The sequence below is a fragment of the Capsicum annuum genome, chromosome 9 (genome assembly GCF_002878395.1).
Source record: "Capsicum annuum cultivar UCD-10X-F1 chromosome 9, UCD10Xv1.1, whole genome shotgun sequence".
NCBI classification, from domain to species: Eukaryota; Viridiplantae; Streptophyta; class Magnoliopsida; order Solanales; family Solanaceae; genus Capsicum; species Capsicum annuum.
In genome coordinates, this window is record NC_061119.1 from 102704885 (window position 1) to 102711496 (window position 6612).

Here is a 6612-nt window from a genome sequence, read left to right on the forward strand (position 1 = left end):
AGCCCACTGTCAAGAATGCAATGAGTTCTCATGAATTCTTCACCTTCATCCTTTTTTCAAGGATGATGAAGGGTTTCTAGAGTTTGGGGTTTTCAACCATAAAACCCATTTAGAGATTTAGGGGTTTTATCCATAAATTCCAACTATTAAGCTCAAACAATTATGCAATCCATAATCAACAACTGAAAATCATACAAACCCATCAATACCCACAAAGTAATACACTTTAGTTCAACACAATCCCAAGACAAATGAAATTAGCTACTCATAAAATATGGACAAAAAATTATGCCAAATAATTCTTCCATGGCATCCATAATAATAGAAGATGGAAATAATATTGACTTACATACTTCAGTTTCCCCAACTTCTTCTTGGAATAATAAGTACAATGAAAACACACGAAATAGATTTTTCCTCAAACTCTAGGATTTTGTTTTTTCTCTCAATTCTTCCACACTAATCTCTTGCATAACTACCTAGGAAATAGAATTTGGGTCTTCTCTAGGAATTTTGAATTAGCTCTGCCAATTTACAAAAATGACCTGCCTTGTTAATCACACAAAGTCGTGGTCACGAAGCTTTAACTAACATTGCACCTACCACGTCTGCAGCTTAAGATGTGCGATCATGACATATTGACCTTCTTAATGCATAGCGATTGCATTACAAAGACTATGATTATGGTAACTGAAGCTATATCTTTTCTCTACTCAAATTATGGCGATCGTAGGCCTAAGGCCGCAACCGTAGGCCTAAGGCTGTGACCGTGGTAATTGAGGCCATGTCTGCTTCAGGTCTTCAGCTGCACTTTCTTGCTTCTTTTTGATCATTTTAAGATCTAATCCATGGCTTTTGAACATACCAACTCTATGCCTGGAAAGTGTGGTTATTAGTGTATTTCATCATAATTATTTCTCATATATTAATTCAAAATAAAGTAATGTGAAAGAATCCTTAGTATAAATGAGTGGTAAAATCACCACTCATCACCTCTCCACCAATGTCGATATGGCAAGTCTAACTTATAAGTAGTGTAATTCACACGACGAGACTCAACTGAGTCTAAATTATAGATCCTATCCTCATAAGCAATAAATAACTTATATGTATTCTCGTTTAGTGCTCTAGAAACCTAGGTGGAGCTAAACTAAAAAATATAAAAAACATCTTCTAATCCTTGGCAGACATAGGAGGCTAGGAAAATACTGACAAAGAAACTACCAGTATAATAGGGACCTCAACTCTGGGAGTTGTACCTACAGGTTTAACCCCAACTCAATACCATTCTGGTCTATAGACTGTGCAACATCAGATGGTGCACCAACAACAAATCCCAAAAGTTGACCAAAAGCATCCGCAAACACTGAAGAAGAAATAAATCCCAGTGGAGCCTAGGTCGGTCCCTAACCCACTGTTGGTTGTGGCAGAAGAATCTCTGGCTTGGGAGCGAGAATATTATCATGGAAGGCCACCAATCCTGGACCCTAGTTGGGGTCACTTATCAAGGCTTTCAACCTATTCTAATTCATCCATGAATACTGATAGGATTTCTAGGCTTGGTCACAGATCCTCATCACGTGTAGCGGTAACACGTGTCTTAGCTATTTACAAAATAGTAAAGAGAAAGTAATTCCTTTGAAACTAGCTCAGACTATTAGCACGATCTTAGTAAAAGAAGTTAATCACTCCTATTAATGTTTTAGAAGAATTAAACCCATCTAAAGAAATATAAAATACCATAATAATAGAAAAATCCATTCTTTATTTGAAAATAGGGTTTTTGGTATCCATGGGTGAAAGGAAACCATGGATGAACACCTCTCATACCTTAAGCTTTTAACTTAAAAGGAAAAATTGCTATTCTTAATTATTTCTTAAAGGTTCTTGAATTCTTTATTTCTTGGGTAAAAAGGAATTGAATTTGTGCTCTTGTTGAAAAGGAATGGCTTTCTTGGAAGGAAAATTTAAGAAGAAGGGTAAATAGTGACCTAATTGATTCCCAAAGTCGTGATATGAACTATTGGGTTTAGGATGAAAATTTCTCGTCAACCTTTTAAACAAAAACTAGACGTGATAGGCTTACCGCGATGCGGTCCAATCACGGTCATTCATTTCTCTCACTATGATGCAGTCTGCATGAAAATGAAAGTAGAGTCGTGATGTAGGCTTATCATGATGTCCCTTTAGTTTCGTTATCCAAACATGCCCCAAACCTTGTCCAAAAAATTTAAAACTTATCTGAGACATACATCTTACATAAATGAACATGACTTAACTAAAAAACCAACGTCTGTGGGTCGGGAAGACCAAATTAAAAATCCTCAAATATACGGGTATTGAAAATGACTAAGTCCCCAACACTTCATGAAATTTTTAGGCCTTAAGCCCCTTATGCATGTAACTAAAAGCTGAACAGAGCTAAGAATAGTACGGGGTATTACAATATCTCCCCTTTGGGAATATTCATCCTCGAATGAGATTGGTTAAAATGAGAGTATTGAACTAAGAAAACTAATATCATATACTGAACATGCATGATTTGGAACATCAATATATAACTGAGTCTGAAACATTATACATGAACTGAGCTAATTTTGTGAATACATGTAATAATATGAGATTTATTGTACATTTTGAAATAAGAAAGGGAAAGAGTCAATCTAAGGAAAATTATTACAGCAAGTTGAGTTTGTGTTTGCGAAGAAAAGATAAGGGTACTTGGAATGCATATCTGCATGTGCTTCCTAAGTGGCTTCCCCAACGGACTGATTTCGCCATAGAACTTTAATCATGAAAACTTCTTTGTTCCTTAGTCTATGAATCTAACGATCTAGGATCTTAACTAGGAATTCTTTAAAAGAAAGTCTATCCCAAAAAACTTTACTTTCTAAAGTAATTACAATAGATCAATCACCAATACATTTCTTTAACCAAGAAACATGAAACACTAGATGCACTAATGCCAAATCTGCAGGCAACTCTAGCTCATAGGCTACCTTTCTAAAATGGTTAAAGATTCTACAAGGACCAACATATCGGGGAGTGAGTTTCACCTTAATGCCAAATCTCTTTACTCCCTTCGTGGGAAATATTTTCAAATAGACTTAATCACCAAAATCAAACTCAAGGACTCTCCTCATCAATTCTGCATAACATTTCTGAGGGCTTTGGGGGAGTCTTAATCCTTTCCATAATAAACTAAACTTTCTCTATTGCATCAAACATTAAATCTAGCCCTACAGAGCAGCCTCACCTACTTCAAATCAACCAACAAGAAACCTATATCTCCTACCATAGAGAGCCTCAAGTGGAGCTATCTGAATACTGGAGTGATAACTATTATTATAAGTAAACACAATCAAAGTTAAATGGTCATCTCAACTACTAATGTTGGGTGTATTTATGCATTCTAGTGTTATTATTCTAGCCCTTTTAGCCTTGTGATGATTCTTATGTTATATGGGTTTAATAATGATATAAATGAGCATTTATGTGTCCAAGAATGTGTTTACAATGTTTAATGGTGTTTTCACATGAGTTTTGATTCAATTTGAGCATTTAGAGTTCAACAGAGAAAACTACTGTTACTAACTTGAGCTAAGTTTTTGTCTAGTTTATTGTGATGGTTTCTTATGAATTTAATAAGATCATAAGGTTGTTATTGTGTATTTAAATGTGAAAAACTTTCTTATAATATTCAAGGATCAATTGTATCAAGCCAAGGTTAAAAATAATGAGTTAAAGCTCAAAGTAAAATTAGCCTATGCTTAGCTCGTGTTTTTGTTTCACTATCTAGGATGTTGTGTTGTTTTGCGATATAAATTAATGTGTTTAATCATTTATGATGCTTTGAGAATGGATTATTATTATATATAATCGATATAAAAGTTTTAAATCAAGTGGAAACAACTCAAAAAGGCTCGGATTGATCAACGAAAGAACAAATCAAAAATTGGTGCAATTTGGACCCCTGAAATGTATTGGGCTCGTATGGGCTGTAGGAATGGCTAATGGATGCGTGAGAAACACCAATGGATTCTGAATATGACCAAAACAGTAACCCACTAGCGTATGGAGGGCCTAATGGAGTTTAATGAGGCATTGTGATACGGTGTAATCATGGCGAGATTATAGAATTTGACAAATGCCAATTGATTTGACACCACGACGTAGTGACCATCAAAAATGGAAACAAAGTTCCCAGATGAAGGATAATGACATATAAACCCAATCCTATTCGTTTAGTGACTTGTTTACTATAAATATGACATGTTAAATCACGTTTTAAACAGCTTGGAACCCCTAGATCGATTGGAACAACATTGGAGGATACCAAAACTTCTTTTTAGGTTTTTATTTATTTAATTCATCTTTATTTATGGTTTTAATGATTCATACAATTATTTGGATATTTATTATGACTATAAGTGGCTAAAAACTCTCTTTTTGGGGTTAAAACCAAGAACATGTGTACTAGTGTTTTCAATTAAGTTTGATTTGCTTATGATTATTAGTTGTCTGTTTATTTTTTTATAACATTTTTAAGGATTCACGACCCTTAGAATACATCAATTTTCTATTTTTTGATCTCAGGAGAGGGAATAGGGAGATAGAACATGGTAATAAGCAATGTATGGTTCGGATTTCTTTATGAAATAAGGAATACAAATTAGTAACTAGGACAGGGATGTACTTAGATGCCTTACTTGATTCAAACATAGGATGATAGCTTAAAGAACATAACAGGACCATTACTTCCTCGATCAACATGTCTGCGAAGGTCTGAATGGTCCTCTATTCTTGATCATCTGTCTGAAGTTGAAAAGTTATACTGAAATAAACTTGGGTAGCGTGATCCTTCTAAAAAGCCTTCCAAAAGTGAGAGGTAAACTGAGTACCTCTATCTTAAATGATAGATAATGGAACTCCATGCAACTTAATAAACTCTCTGACATAAATCCTGGCATAATCCTCAGCCGAGTACGAAGTATGAACTGGCAAGAAATAAGGTAATTTGGTCAATCTATCCACAATGACCCATATCAAATCATACTAACGATATGTATGAGGAAATCCTGTCACAAAATCCATGTTCACCACTTCCCAATTCAAGTGAAGATGCTGAACTCCTACAATGTACCACTAGGTTTCTGGTGCTCAACTTTAACTTGCTGGCAATTTCACTACTTAGCCAAAAACTCTGCAACATCTTTTTTCATACCATTCCACCAATAGATTTCCCATAATTCGTGGTACATCTTGATGGCTCCTGGATGAATGGTATATCACGCACCATACACTTCTTTCAAAATCCACTACCTTAAATCATCAACTCATGGAACACATAACCTGCCTTGACAACACAACACCCCATCTCCCTCATGGGATAAAACCTCTACTTTCTAATCTTTGACTGACTCAATCAATCTAACAAAATTAGGATCCCTATCTTGCTTTCCCTTCACTTCGGCAACATAGGAAGATTCTGAACCATTCTGAACTCATATACTACCTTCAGCTGAATCAACCAATCGAATATCCAATCTAGGAAGCTGATAAACCTCCCGAACTAACTTCTTCTTATCCTCCCCAACATGAGCAATACTACCCATAGACAATCAACTAAGGGTATCTACCACTATATTGGCCTTGCCTAAATTATATAACACACTCATATCATAATCTTTCTATAACTCAAGAAATCATCTCTAATGAAGATTTAAATCTTTTTGCAAGAACACATACTTCAAACTTTTTTTATCTGTGAACATATCAACATGGAACCCATAAAGATAATGTCTCTAAATTTTTAAGGCAAAAACAACAGCTACTAACTCAAAATTATGAGTAGGATAATTCTTTTCATGGGGTTTAAGCTATCTAGAGTCATAGGCTATGACCTTACCTCTCAATATCAAAACATAACCAAGACCATCTCTGGAAGCATCACAATAAACTACAAGCCCATAAAAATCATCGGACAAAGTCAAGAATGGGACCGAAGTGAGTCGAGTCTTCAATTTTTAGAAAATTTTCTCACATGAATCTAACCACTGAAATTTGATGTTCTTCTGAGTAAATCGAGACATGGGGAATGCAATGGAAGAAAAACCTTCAAATAATCATTTGTAATAGCCAGACAAAGCCAACAAACTCCTTATATATGATAGAGAGATGGGTCTAGGCTAGTTTCTCACTGCTCCAGTCTTTTGAGGATCAACTTGGATTCCATCCCTGAAAATAATATGGAAAAGGAAAGCTACTGATCTTAGCCAAAACTAGCACTTATTGAACTTGGCGAATAATTAATAATGTCTAAGGGTCTACAATACAATTATCAGATGGTTTGCATGATCATTTTCACTACGAGAATAGACAAGAATATAATCAATAAAAACTATGAAGAACATGTTCAAGTACTTCTTGAACACTTTGTTCATCAAGTCCATAGAAGCTGCAAGGGAATTCGTTAGTCCAAAATACATAACTAGGAATTCAAAGTGACCATACCGAGTTTTAAAAGCTGTATTTGGAATGTCACAACTCTGACTCAAAGATGATAATAGCCGGATTTGAGGTTTATCTTAGAGAAGTAATTGGTACCCTGAA